Here is a 15,840-nt window from a genome sequence, read left to right on the forward strand (position 1 = left end):
TGTAGTCAATTTCGTATTTAGTAGTATATATATAACTAATGTTTTTATTGCGTTAATATAGTTTGAATAGACACCATATGAGGATTTGGTAATTCGAGAAGTCATCCCCAAGGAATTCTTTATGAATCCCAACGCTTGGCACGTGAAGGTCCCATTGGTAGTGTACGCTACCGTTGAGATGCACAAGACCGATAGAGTGTTGCGGCAGTTCAGATTCTAACAATCGATTCCCGTGGTACCTCAAGACCTTGATGATTTGCATCTTATCGACTTGCGGAGGTCGGACGAGAATTGGCCAGTATTCCACTCTCAACATATCAACATATGGAATAGACCTGTTAATGTAAGTCTCAAGGCCCAATTTTAGGCACATGGATGTGATGGACTCGCACTACCTCAAGGCCGAACAACAATTACCTCAAGGCCGAACAACAATGTCAAAGGTCAAGCAAATCAAACCAAGATTCAACCAAAGACAAGATTCAAGGACGAATCTCTTCGAGGAAAGGGGGAATGATACATGCACAGATGTGGTGAAATTTATTAAATTCCATTCATCGAAGCTGTCAAATTTCAAGCTTGAGAAATTAGCAGACTTGCAACGACTTTTTGGATGGGATCCTGACATTTTTGGGTTGATATGTCCTCATGAAGTTCTAAGATCTATCTCTTAGCTTTGAAATGCACTTTGAATCACTTGATTTTGAGTTCGGGAGCTCAAGTTATGACCGTTTTAGTGAAGATTGCGCGAGCAAAATTTCTAGATGGGATTATGACGAGAATTACGAGTTTCGAGATTTTAATTCGAATTTAAATCATTTTGGGTTTAAATTTTAGGCTTAATTTTTATTATATATAAGCCTAATATTTTATTTATCAGCTCTTATTATTTTATTATTTTATTATTCTAAATTTTAATAATTATTAAGTAATTTAAGTTATTTATGAATTTTATGTCAATAAGAAAGTTTAGTTTAAAATTATTTCTTATTTAGATTAATTAGAATTCTTGTATACTTAAAAGTTTTATTTAGATTTATTTAGCTAGCCTATATATAGGCTTTTGCATTGTACACAAATCACACAAATCATTATTATTCAACTTCTCTTTTGAGTTAATAAATTCGCTTTTTCTTTTTCAAGAATTTCTCTTGAGTTTCTTTTAGAAGTTTTAACAATCTTTTCAGATTGTGGGGATCATTTTCAAACTTTTTTCTTTCTAAGTTTTCTTTATTTGAGAGAAAATTAGATCCGCTTGAAGAGAGTTGTGGATTCTTCGTGTTTCCAAGGTTTCTTAAGATTTCTATATACCATGTTCTATCTTTCCATCTTTCTTCTCTATTAATTCTAATCTTAGATTTAATTATACTATTTTATTCATCTTAGTTATTTATTTTTAATTGTTTTCTTTATTTTTATCTAACTTGGATTCGTTTGCGTTTCCGGTTGTGTTAGAATCCAAGTTTCTTTTTTGAACGTCTAGAGCCCTAAGTCAAATTCGTGACTTTGGCAAACTTTATGATCTACTTTCACGTTCATCCCCCTCATTTCTTATCACCTGCTCATGGGTCGGGCCATCCGGTCTAGCCTAAAGGCCTACCCAAAAAGTGGAAGGGTTTGGGCAAAAATATAAGTCTAAAAAATGGGCTTGGGAAAAAAAGGCCCATTTAAAAAACGGACCTTGAGTAAGGCATATTTTGCTCGAGCCTGACCCGACCCGACCCGACCCAAATTCACAAAAGGACAATAAAATTTGCTATTTTTTGTTGTTTTAATGCTAATTTCTTGTTGTTTCTCCCTATTTTGCTACCATTTCACTATTATGTTACATTATTATTTTGTTGTTATTGTTTGGTTATTGTATAACATTTGTTTTATTATTAATTTTGTTATTATTTTAGAGACATTTGCTTATTAAGTTGCATCTGTCTTAGTGTCATTTAAGTATACATATTTTTTATAATTTATTTTCAATTTGTTAGAAAATATTTATTTTGATGTTTTTAGTATTTTTTATGTATTTTATATATTTAAAAATTATATTAAAAATTAATACAGGCAGGCCAGGCCGAGGTTTTAGCATTTTTATCCAGGTCACGCTTGGAAAAAATTTTAGACTCATTTTTCTGGCCAGGCTAGGCCCGCCGGCCTAATAAACAAACTAATATTTTTGTTGGGCTCGACCTGGCCCGGCCCATGAGCACCTTTAATGTGGAATAATTGATATGATTTATTATCTACTCGTGAACCTATTATCGTTCCGCAGTTAGCATGCGATTTGAAGTACATGCCATGGTTTAAAATCCATGGTAAGCTATATTTGTACAAGGAAGAGGTGAGGCGTCGGTATCAACATACGAGTAGGTCATGACGACCCCTTTTAAATCAAAGGGCTGGCGAGGCATGTAATAACCTATTTTTTGTGAAACCGGAATAATGGTTTTGAGACCACAAATCCAATGTGAAAATATTTATTTTATTATTATTTTAATGTCTACGGTATGTTAGCAGGGTCATATAAAAATTTCGTTAAAAAATTTTGTCATTTACATGCTTAACTAAGTAAAAAAAACTAAATCGTAAAAGGTGCAAAAGTAGAATTCTAGTAGCTAAAGGTATCAAATAACTATGAAACTTTGAAATAAGAGGACTTAGATGGTAAATAGACCATTTTTATAGTTAGTGGTTATTCATGGATTGGTTTTGTTGAAATTATGAATGTTTTTAAAGGTTAAAAGTGTAAAAAGGTAATTAATGATAAAATTAAATAAAGAAAAGATATCACCTTCTCCAAAGTGTTTCTTCTTCAAGAAAATTTGCAAAGGGAGAGTAGTTAGAGTTTGGCGATTGCATTTTGCTTGCATGGTATGTGTTTTGATCCCATTTTTAATGATTTTTACGTTTTCGGGATCATTGTAGCTTAATCTAGCTAGCTCAAGAGCTAATTTGCAAAATTGTTAAAGGTCTAGGATTTTTCCATGAATGTTCTTGCTTGATTTATGATTTTTTTTGGAAGAAAATGAGTCATTGTTATTAAATAAACAACTTTCGTAAAGTGATTTTTGATGAAATTATCATTATGGACTTATTTGTAAAAATAGTAAAAGTACATGGTGAAATTGTGAAATAATAATTTGTATGAGTTAATATGTATTCATAGTAAATTCGGCTAGCATGGGTTAGGGATGAAATTGCCTAAATTCCCATTTATGAGCTTAAGGACTAAACTGTAATGAAGTTAAAATGTTAAAGGTAAAAATGTAAATTTATAAAAGTATTAATTTTGGATTAAATTGAATCGTGTATGTATTAAATAGATTGAATTTGCTTATTTAGATCAATATAAATCTCAGCCGGATTTAAATCAAGGGAAGGCAAAATTTATGGATTAGCTTGATCGTATTTCTTCGTATTAGTTGTCGAGGTAAGTTCATAGTATTTTTATACGTAATTGAATTTCTACTTGTTGTTACAATATAATTACGTAATTATTCACTTACACTTAATTATACCCTAAATTGCACTTATGTGCCCTTGTTTGCACTTCGATACCTCTGAATTGCACTTAGTGCCCCTATTTGTACTTCGGTGCCCCTAAATTGCACTTACGTGCCCTTGTTTGTACTTTGGTACCCCTAAATTGCACATACATGCTCTTTTTTACACTCCGGTAACTTCAAATCAAGTAAAATAAGAGTTACATTCTTTTGTTGTTAAGTTAAAAGGCTTACCATGTTCTTATTAAGCTCCATAAGCTTATAAGTTTTTGTGTATTGTTTTGTAGATCGTTACTGCTGACTTTTGGACGATTGAATCTTTGGATCACACTATCTACCGATGTTGGTAGTTCTTGTACTCATTAGGGTTGTGACATGTATATGTGGCTATATAGGTTGTTATGGTATCTTTTGGACAAAATACTAAACTAAGTTGTTATGCACTTTACTAAGGTTGTAAACATGTATCCTTTTGGTTCAATTAGAATGGTAAGAAAGTATACACTTGTGGTTTGTTTTGGCTTGTTGATGAATTAAGTTGCTATGATAGAAATGGTCTTAATTGTTGCATGTTTGAAGATGATATGGAACTAGATGTGTATGTTGGAAGTAAGGTGCTGGAAGTAAGGTTAATTTATACATATGTTTTGGTAAGTTTGATGAATTGTGATTGAGGTGCTTATTGGTCTATTGGTTGTATGGATATTTGGTATAGGGAATTGGTCTTATTAAGCATGGTTTAGGTATGTTTTAAGGTCTTAACTATATATGCAAGTTGCTTGTAGGTTCATGTTTGAATGGGTGAAAGAAATGGCTTGATTTTGGCCATTTTCTTGTCTATACGGCCTAAGACACAGGTGTGTCTTCCAGCCGTGTGTGACATACGGCCATGCGACACGGCCGTGTGTGACATAGGGCCATGCGACACAGCCATATATGACATACAGCCATGTGACATGGTCGTGTGTCCTCTGTAAGTTTTAATGGTTATTTTCGAAAGTTACACGGCTTAACACACGGGCGTGTAAGGCCATTTCGAAGGTTACACGGCCTGACACACGGACGTGTGGCTTGGCCGTGTGACCCAAGTTAGAGAGTTATACCGGTAGGGACACAGGCTGGGACACGGCTGCATGACCCATGCAATGTGAATTTTTCTAAATTTTTCCTTAAGGTTTCATATGTTTCTTATTTAGTCCCGAATCATTTCTAAAGTGTTTCTAAGGTCTCGAGGACTCGATTAGGGGACGAAATGCATGTATTTGAATGGATTATGCTATGGTTATATAATTTTTTGGAAATGTATGTGTAACACCCCTTACCCGAGACCGTCGGGCATAAAAAAATTTACTTTTAAAAAAATTTTAATTTGCTTACATTCATCCAATAAATCCATAAAAAAGGCCCTCGAGGCCCTAAAACGTGCAATTGGAACAGTTCGGGACCAAACCGAGAACATTAAAAATTTTCCAATTACTTACACAAATCAAAACAATTTATTTCACTATTCATAATAAAATTGTTCATCTGTGTAATAGTTACTAAATTAATTATAACTCGAGTTAAAAAACTAAAAATTTAAATCCGTAAATTTTCCTTGAAACTAGACTAATATATCTTCTCACCATAATTTTTCTAGAATTTTTGGTTCGGCTAATTAGTACAGTTTATTCATTAAATGTTCCCCTATTTCGCAGTTTAGCAGACCTGACCTCTTTTCACTAAAAATCAATTATCTCATTATACAGAAATCAGATAACATTCTGTTTATTTCTAATGAAAATAGACTCACTAAGGAACCTAGAAATATAAACTATGACTTATAATTATTTTTTTAAAATTTCTAGTGATTTTCCAAAGTTGGAACAGGGGATTACTGTGACAACCCGAATTAGGGCCTAATCGGAATAGTGGTTTCGTGACCACAAATCCGAGATAGAAATAATTGTTTTATAATTATTTTGGGGTTTATGATATGATTGCATGATTGTGTGAAAATTTCGTGATGAAATTCTATGCCTAAAGTGCTTAAATTGAAAGTAGGGACTAAATCGAATAAGTTGCAAAATTTGCATCCCGAAGTTTTAGTATGAAATTGTTTTGGAATATTAATTAGGAGGTCTTAAATAGCAATTTGACCAATTTTAAGTTCATGGACAAAATTAGGACATGGAAGGAATTTTTGAAAGTTTAGTAAGGAGGGCATTTTGGTCATTTGGATATTAAATGAAATAAAATGGGAAAAATAACACAAAATTGGTCATCATCCTCCTTAGTTGCTGCCGAATTCTCCTCTCTCCATAGCTAGGGTTTCTTCAATTTTCAAGCTCCATAGTAAGTGATTCCAAGCCCGCTTTTAATGTTCTTTACGTTTTGGAATCCGGAAGCTCGATTAAGCTTATGCTAGTAATAATTTAACCTAGGGTTCATATTTGGAAAAATACCCATAGGTGAAATTTGTGTATTTTGATGTTTTATGATAGAATATGAGGTTTTAAATTATGTTAAATAACTTGTGCTACTCGGTTTTAAGTGAAAACGAGTAAAAGCAGCATAATCGGTAAAATACCTATTGTTCATAACTATATGATAGAGTGAGAATTTGATGTGGTTGTAGAAGAGAAAATGTTCAGCATATCATAAAACATAAGAATAAGGGCTGAAATTAATTCCGAGCCTAGGGAAAAATGTAATTTTGTAAAAGTTAGGGGCAAAATGTAATTTTTCCATGATGTGATTTTTGGATTGAAATAAATAGTATGAGTATTAAATGAGCTAAATGTGTTATTATAGATCAAGAAAGACGCGAATTGATCTCGAGCGGGGAAGGAAAAGTTTTGGATTAAATTGCAAAATTTTCACATTTTGCACCAAGGTAAGTTTGTATGTAAATATTACAATAATTTCATGTACATTCTTATATTTCAGCCTATTATATGTATATACTAGCTGATGTTGAAGTATAAATCGACTATTGGAAGAATGGAAATAAATAATAGAGAGAAATCCGGTTGAACATTGGAAAAATTGAATAAAATAGATGGAGCGTAGCTAGGTCACATGTATGATGCCGAGTGCACATCATGTGTACAAGAAAGCTACGAGACACCACAGTAGTAGCTAGGTCACATGTGTGATACGAGATGTATCCCATGTAGACAAGAGAGCTACGTGAAAGATAAATGTAGCTAGGTCGCATGCGTGATTCCAAGTGAAGGACACCATGTAGACAAGAGAGCTACGTGAAAGATAAATGTAGCTGGGTCGCATGCGTGATTCCAAGTGACGGACACCATGTAGACAAGAGAGCTACGAGACAAATCGGCTAGGTCGCATGAGTGGTACTAAGTGTTCACCATGTGTACAAGAGAGCCGAACTAAGCGAAGTATGATGGTGGGGCTGTGTCTTTGAAACCATTAAATATCGAGGATTGATCCGAATTGTTCAACGGGATGGTTTTGTGGTGACATTGTGGTTTGGACCTATACTTATGGTGAATGAAATATGGTGAAAATGATTTGTGGTATATACAAATATAAGATAAAATGAGGTTAGCATAAAGAATTTGTGAAAGAGTGAAATTAGCATTAAAACTGTTTTTAGATGGTAGCAGTGACGTGATTTTGAAAAATCACCAAAAATAGGAGGAATATAATTAGAGGTTGAATGAGATGTGAAATTAAAGTTTAATGAGTCTACTTTCATATAAAAGAAACAGAGCAAGCAAAGGAATTCTATATTTTGAGATATTTACAATTGTATGTGACTTGCTCAGGATGAATACGTGATCCCTGTTCCAACTTTGAAAAATCATTAAAAATTGTACAAAGCAAATTAAGAAATATATTTTACATGCCTAAATTCCTTATTGAGACTATTTTAAATGAAACAGACTTCAGGGTTGTTTGAATTGTGTACTGAGAGAAATTCAATTTGTAGTGAACAGAGGTCGATCAGTCGAGCTGTGTAACAGGGAAACTTTAACTAATAAACTGTACTAATCAGCTGAACCAAAAATTATAGAAAAAATAGCAAAAAGCTTTATGAGTCTAGATTCAGGAAAATTTTACGGATTTGAATTTCGAGTTTGGTAACTCGAGTTATGATTTATTTAGTGAATATGACCTTGTGAGACAACTTAATCAAAGTGGAATGAATAGTGAAGTTAAAGTAGATGTACTTGAATTGTTGTGTAAACATGTTAGATTTTTTTAATTAGTATTTACATACTTACTTACTAAGCTATAAGCTTACTTTGTTTCTCTCTTTTGTCTTATAGTGTTCTCCGCTTGCTCGGGAGTTAAGGATCGTGAAGATCTATCCGCACTATCCTACTTTAGGGTATTTGAACTAAACGTTTTGAATTATGGCATGTATAGTAGGCTTAGTTATTTTGTTATGTGTCATATTTGTCTAGGTTTAAAATATTAGTTACAGATTACTCGACCAACTAATTTGTACAAACCATTAAAGTTGGCTAATATTGTTCAAGACATATTTATATTTCGATTATGTTTAATGGTAGGTATTATGTTCGGTAATACCTTGTATCTGTTCGTGACGATAGCGGGTAAGGGTGTTACATTTAGTGGTATCGAGCTATGGTTTAGTCGGTTCTCGGACTAATAAAGTGTGTGTAAAAGTCTAGCTATACATGCCATAAAAATATTGTGATAGTGTGGTGACTCGATTATTCTAAAGCTGTGTTTTGTTTTAATATAGTAATGGATCTGAAGGAACTGCGGTTGATGATCTTTGCTAATGTCTGTGGCTCCCGCACAACAAGGGACGCGCTTTGTGGAAAATAGACTGAGACATTGAGACAAGGAGATGAGGCTCGGGATGCCTTTCTCCAAATGATGAACAATTGGTATCTTGAATTTATTCGAGCAAATCCAAATGCTCAACCTCCTCCACCCCTCCTATACCTCGGAGCGATTCCGTAGGCTGCTCAAGGTATAGATTTGGTAAGAATGAACAAGCCTCCGGTTGACAAGATTCGAAAACAAGGGCTGAAGAGTTTAGAGCAAAGATCGATGATGATCCCGAGAAAGCGGAATTCGGCTTGAAAATTCTACCGTGTATTTGATGAGCTCTCATGTACACCAGAAATGCTTAAAGTGTCTTTGTATCACTTTTGAGAGATTGACTTACCACCGGTGGAAGACTTTGGTTGCAGTGGTGCCAAAAGAAAAAGTTACTTGGGATTTCTTCCGGGAAGAATTTAGAAAGAAATACATAAGTCAGCGATTCATTGATCAAAAGCGGAAGGAGTTCCTTGAATTGAAGCAGGGAAAATGTCGTAGCGAGTATGAAGCGAATTTGTAAGACTCGACAAGTATGCCTGGAATGTGTGTCCACCGAGGCCATTATGTGTAGAAGATTTGAAGATGGGCTGAATGAGGACATTAAAGTGCTTGTAGGAATTTTGGAGTTGAAAGAATTTGTAGTATTGGTTGATCAAGCTCTTAAAGTAGAAGAATTGAACAAAGAAAGAAGAAAAGTCGCTATTGAGGCCCGAGATGTCGAAAAAGACAGATAAGCAAGCCATTTCAATCTCAACCAAAGAGGTCCAAAGAGACAAACCCTCGAATGCAGTTTCAATTGGGGATTCACACAGAGATCGTGGTAGAGCATATTCGGGTCTAAAGCTCAAGCTACTTGGTGGCAAGTGTGGGTAATGTGCGACCTAGAAAGCCCGAGTGTCGACAATGTGGCGAGCAACATTATGGTGAGTGTTGGGGACCAAGCGAGCTTGTTTCAGTGCGGTTCTCATGAGCATTTTATTAGAGATTGTCCGGAGAAAGTTAAAAAGAAAGATTTGAGTGCTAGGCAGAATACCACCGCTAGTAGAGGTAGACCACCGAGAAATCTGGAGGTGGGACTAGTAGTAAAAGCGTGATGAAAGATTTAACGGCAAGATCGAAGCTAGAGCACTGCTAGAGCTTATGCTATACGTGTTCGAGAAGATGCATCATCTCCGATGTTATTCTTGGTACATTTTCTCTATGATACTATTGTTATTGCATTGATTGATCCCGGTCCACTCATTCCTATATTTGCATGAATTTAGTATCCAATAAAAAGTTGCTGTTGAATTTCTTGAGTTTACGATTAAAGTGTCGAACCCTTAGGCCAATATGTGCTAGTTGACAAGGTTTGCAAGAATTGCCCATTAATGATTCAAGGTCACTATTTTCCCGCCAACTTGATGTTGTTACCATTTGGTGAGTTTGACGTTATCTTGGGAATGGGTGGTTAACATTGTATGATGCTAAGGTAGATTGTAAACAAAAGACACTAGAATTGAAATGTGAAAATGGAGAAATTACGTGGGTTGAAACAGATGAATCAAATAAATTGCCTATGGTGATTTCGCACATGTCCTGCATGAAATACATGAGAAAAGGTGTGAAGCTTATCCGCTTATGTAATGAATATTGAGTTGCCCTAACTGAAATTTGAATCGAGTCCGATAGTCTGTGAGTTTCAGATGTATTTCGGAGGAATTGCCAGGTTGCCTCCGAATAGAGATAGATTTTGCTATTGATTTGTTGCCGGAACTGCACCGATCTCGATTGCTCCATATAGAATGGCTCCATTGAATTAAAAGAATTGAAGGCTCGATTGCAGGAGTTAACAGACAAGGGATTTGTGAGACCGAGTTTCTCTCCCTGGGTGCTCTGTATTATTCAGTAAAGAAGAAGGATGGTTCAATGAGACTTTGCATTGATTACCGTCGACAATAAGATGACTATAAAGAACAAGTACCCATTGTCGAGGATTGATGATTTATTCGATCAGTTAAAGGGGCCACAGTGTTTTCAAAGATTGATTTGAGGTCCGGTTACTACCGGTGAGAGTTAAGGAGTCGGATGTCTAAAAGCGCCTTTAGGACAAGGTATGGACATTATGAGTTTCTTGTGATGCCTTTCGACAACAAATGCTCCACTATATTTATGGACTTAATGAATCGGATCTTCCGGCCATATTTGGATAAGTTTGTAGTAGTGTTTATAGATGACATTTTAATTTATTCTCGAGATGAGTCTCGAACATGCCGAACACTTGAGAACTATATTGCAAATCTTGAGAGAAAAGAAACTTTGCCAAGTTTAGTAAAAGTGAGTTCGGCCGTGAAGTCGGATTTTTGGGGCATATAGTCTCGGTGATGGTATTGGTGGATCCAAGTAAGATTTCTGCGATCGTCGATTGAAACCGCCCAAGAATGTATCCGAGGTTAGAAGCTTTTAGGCTTAGCCGGGTATTATAGACGTTTTGTTGAAGGATTTTCGATGATTGCCTCTCCTATGACTAAGTTGTTGCAAAAGAATGTTAAATTTGAATGGTGATAAATGTCAACAAAGTTTTGAAAAATTGAAAGCACGATTGAGTGAAGCACCAATTTTAGTACAGCCCGAGTCAGGAAAGGAGTTCGTAATTTATAGTGATGCATCATTGACAGGCCTTGGATGTGTGTTGATGCAAGAGGGTAAAGTGGTAGCTTATGCTTGAGAGCAGTTAAAACCGCATGAGAAGAACTATCCTACACATGATTTGGAACCGGCATTGTTGTTTTTGCCTTGAAGATTTGGCGACATTATTTGTACGGTGAAAATGCGAATTTTACTGATCACAAAAGTTTGAAGTACTTGATGAATCAAAAGGATCCGAATCTGCGACAAGCGAAGATGGCTTGAATTATTAAAGGATTATGATCTAGTGATTGATTATCATCCGGGAAAAGCAAATGTAGTTCTTGACGCCTTGAGCGAAAATTTCTTTTTACTTTGAGAGCCATGAACACGGGTTAGCATTGTCGATGATGGGTCAATCTTAGCGAAATGAGAGCTAAACCGTTATTTCTCCGATTAATTTGTGATGCTCAAAAGAATGATAGTGAGTTGCGGATCAAGAGAACTCAATGCGAATCGAATTACGACTCAGATTTTCGAGTTGGACCGGATGATTGTTTGATGTTTGAGACGGGATATGTGTCTTGAAAAACGATAAATTGATTCGAAAATATTACATGAGGCGCACAATGGTCATTTATCAGTTCATCTGGTAGCACAAAATGTATAATGATTTAAAGAAGTCGTATTAGTGGCGGTATGAAAAGGACATTTCGAATTTGTAACCAAGTGTTTGATCATCAACAAGTAAAAGTTTGAACATCAAGTGCCTTGAGGATTACTTCAACCAATAATGGTGCACGAGTGGAAATGGGACAAGATTACCATGGATTTTGTAACCGGTTTGCCTTTAACTCCTAAAAGAAGGATCTTTGTTTGGGTAGTGGTTGATAGATTAACAAAGTCACCCACTTTATACCACTACGTACCGATTACTCACTTGATAAATTAGCGAATTATATGTTCTTTGAAATTGTGAAGTTGCACGAGTACCTATGTCTATAATATCGATAGAGATCCAAGATTTACCTCGAGATTTTGGAAAAAGTTACAAGAAGCTTTGGGTACAAAATTGAACTTTAGTACCGCATTTCATCCACAAGCAGATGGTCAAGCAGAAAGAGTAATCCGGTACTCAAGATATGCTTAGATCTTGTGTTTTAGAATTTGGAGGTAGTTGGGAGAAATATCTATCTTTGATTGAGTTTGCCTACAATAATGATTATCAATCAAGTATACAAATGGCACCGTATGAAGCCTTGTATGGTCGTAAGTGTCGGACTCCTTTATATTGGACCGAGCTTAGTGAGAAAGCAGATTCATGGAGTTGATCTAGTTAAAGAAACCAAGAGAAAATAAAAGTAATTGGGATTGCTTGAAAGTCGCTTCAGATCGACAAAAGTCATATGCGATTTAAAAAGAAAAGAGATTGAATTTCGGTGGGTGATAAAGTGTTCTTGAAGGTGTCACCATGGAAAAGATTCGAGATTTAGTCGAAAAGGCAAGTTGAGTCCGCGTTTTATTGGGCCGTCTGAGATTCTTGAGAGAATTGGACCGATGGCATATCGGTTGGCCTTACCGGCAGAGTTAGAAAGAATTCATAACGTGTTTCATGTATCAATGTTGCGACGTTATCGTTCGATCCTTCACATGTGATTTCTCCAACGAAATTGAGATTCGATCGGATATGACCTATGAGGAGGAACCAATAAAGATTTTGGCTCGAGAGGTTAAGCAGTTAAGAAATAAAAGTATAGCTTTAGTGAAAGTATTGTGGCACAGACATGGGATAGAAGAGGCTACGTGGGAACTGAAGAAGCTATGAGGAAACAGTACCCAAACCTCTTTCTGGGTAAGATTTTGGGACGAAAATCTCAAAAGGGGGAGAATTGTGACAACCCGAATTAGGGCCTAATCGAAATAGTGGTTTCGTGACCACAAATCCGAGATAGAAATAATTGTTTTATAATTATTTTGGGGTTTATGATATGATTGCATGATTGTGTGAAAATTTCGTGATGAAATTCTATGCCTAAAGTGCTTAAATTGAAAATAGGGACTAAATCGAATAAGTTGCAAAATTTGCATCCCGAAGTTTTAGTATGAAATTGTTTTGGAATATTAATTAGGAGGTCTTAAATAGCAATTTGACCAATTTTAAGTTCATGGACAAAATTAGGACATGGAAGGAATTTTTGAAAGTTTAGTAAGGAGGGCATTTTGGTCATTTGGATATTAAATGAAATAAAATGGGAAAAATAACACAAAATTGGTCATCATCCTCCTTAGTTGCTGCGAATTCTCCCTCTCTCCATAGCTAGGGTTTCTTCAATTTTCAAGCTCCATAGTAAGTGATTCCAAGCCCGCTTTTAATGTTCTTTACGTTTTGGAATCCGGAAGCTCGATTAAGCTTATGCTAGTAATAATTTAACCTAGGGTTCATATTTGGAAAAATACCCATAGGTGTAATTTGTGTATTTTGATGTTTTATGATAGAATATGAGGTTTTAAATTATGTTAAATAACTTGTGCTACTCGGTTTTAAGTGAAAACGAGTAAAAGCAGCATAATCGGTAAAAATACCTATTGTTCATAACTATATGATAGAGTGAGAATTTGATGTGGTTGTAGAAGAGAAAATGTTCAGCATATCATAAAACATAAGAATAAGGGCTGAAATTAATTCCGAGCCTAGGGAAAAATGTAATTTTGTAAAAGTTAGGGGCAAAATGTAATTTTTCCATGATGTGATTTTGGATTGAAATAAATAGTATGAGTATTAAATGAGCTAAATGTGTTATTATAGATCAAGAAAGACGCGAATTGATCTCGAGCAGGGGAAGGAAAAAGTTTTGGATTAAATTGCAAAATTTTCACATTTTGCACCAAGGTAAGTTTGTATGTAAATATTACAATAATTTCATGTACATTCTTATATTTCAGCCTATTATATGTATATACTAGCTGATGTTGAAGTATAAATCGACTATTGGAAGAATGGAAATAAATAATAGAGAGAGATCCGGTTGAACATTGAAAAATCGAATAAAATAGATGGAGCGTAGCTAGGTCACATGTATGATGCCGAGTGCACATCATGTGTACAAGAAAGCTACGAGACACCCTGTAGTAGCTAGGTCACATGTGTGATACGAGATGTATCCCATGTAGACAAGAGAGCTACGTGAAAGATAAATGTAGCTAGGTCGCATGCGTGATTCCAAGTGAAGGACACCATGTAGACAAGAGAGCTACGTGAAAGATAAATGTAGCTGGGTCGCATGTGTGATTCCAAGTGACGGACACCATGTAGACAAGAGAGCTACGAGACAAATCGGCTAGGTCGCATGAGTGGTACTAAGTGTTCACCATGTGTACAAGAGAGCCGAACTAAGCGAAGTATGATGGTGAAATGTGTCTTGAAACCATTAAATATCGAGATTGATCCGAATTGTTCAACGGGATGGTTTTGTGGTGACATTGTGGTTTGGACCTATACTTATGGTGAATGAAATATGGTGAAAATGATTTGTGGTATATACAAATATAAGATAAAATGAGGTTAGCATAAAGAATTTGTGAAAGAGTGAAATTAGCATTAAAACTGTTTTTAGATGGTAGCAGTGACGTGATTTTGAAAAATCACCAAAATAGGAGGAATATAATTAGAGGTTGAATAAGATGTGAAATTAAAGTTTAATGAGTCTACTTTCATATAAAAGAAACAGAGCAAGCAAAGGAATTCTATATTTTGAGATATTTACAATTGTATGTGACTTGCTCAGGATGAATACGTGATCCCATGTTCCAACTTTGAAAAATCATTAAAAATTGTACAAAGCAAATTAAGAAATATAGTTTACATGCCTAAATTCCTTATTGAGACTATTTTTAAATGAAATAGACTTCATGGTTGTTTGAATTGTGTACTGAGAGAAATTCAATTTGTAGTGAACAGAGGTCAGATCAGTCGAGCTGTGTAACAGGGGAAACTTTAACTAATAAACTGTACTAATTGGCTGAACCAAAAATTATAGAAAAAAAATAGCAAAAAGCTTTATGAGTCTAGATTCAGGAAAATTTTACGGATTTGAATTTCGAGTTTGGTAACTCGAGTTATGATTTATTTAGTGAATATGACGCAGCAGAGACAGCTTAATCAAAGTGGAATGAATAGTGAAGTTAAAGTAGATGTACTTGAATTGTTGTGTAAACATGTTAGATTTTTTTTTAATTAGTATTTACATACTTACTTACTAAGCTATAAGCTTACTTTGTTTCTCTCTTTTGTCTTATAGTGTTCTCCGGCTTGCTCAGGAGTTAAGGATCGTGAAGATCTATCCGCACTATCCTACTTTAGGGTATTTGAACTAAACGTTTTGAATTATGGCATGTATAGTAGGCTTAGTTATTTTGTTACGTGTCATATTTGTCTAGGTTTAAAATATTAGTTACAGTACTCGACCAGCTAATTTGTACAAACCATTAAAGTTGGCTAATATTGTTCAAGACATATTTATATTTCGATTATGTTTAATGGTAGGTATTATGTTCTGGTAATACCTTGTATCCTGTTCCGGCGACGGTAACGGGTAAGGGGTGTTACAATTACGAAGTCACTCTAAACCAGTCTTACAAAAATTTAAATATCTCAGAGTATAGACTTCCTTTGCCTGCTTTGTTCCTTTTTTATGAAAATAGATTCAATAAGATTTAAATATATACCTCATTCACCATTTAATTCCATTTCTATAATTTTTAGTGATTTTTCAAAACCATGTCACTGCTGCTGTTTCCTAACTATTCCATGGCCAACTCTTACTCCATAATTTCTTTGCATCAAACCTCATTTAGGCATACATAATACCAAAACATGTTCTTATTTTGCTATATCATAAGCTAATCATTACCAAGTATTCAAATGCCA

Source organism: Gossypium arboreum, chromosome 1, assembly GCF_025698485.1.
Source record: "Gossypium arboreum isolate Shixiya-1 chromosome 1, ASM2569848v2, whole genome shotgun sequence".
Classification (NCBI taxonomy): Eukaryota; Viridiplantae; Streptophyta; class Magnoliopsida; order Malvales; family Malvaceae; genus Gossypium; species Gossypium arboreum.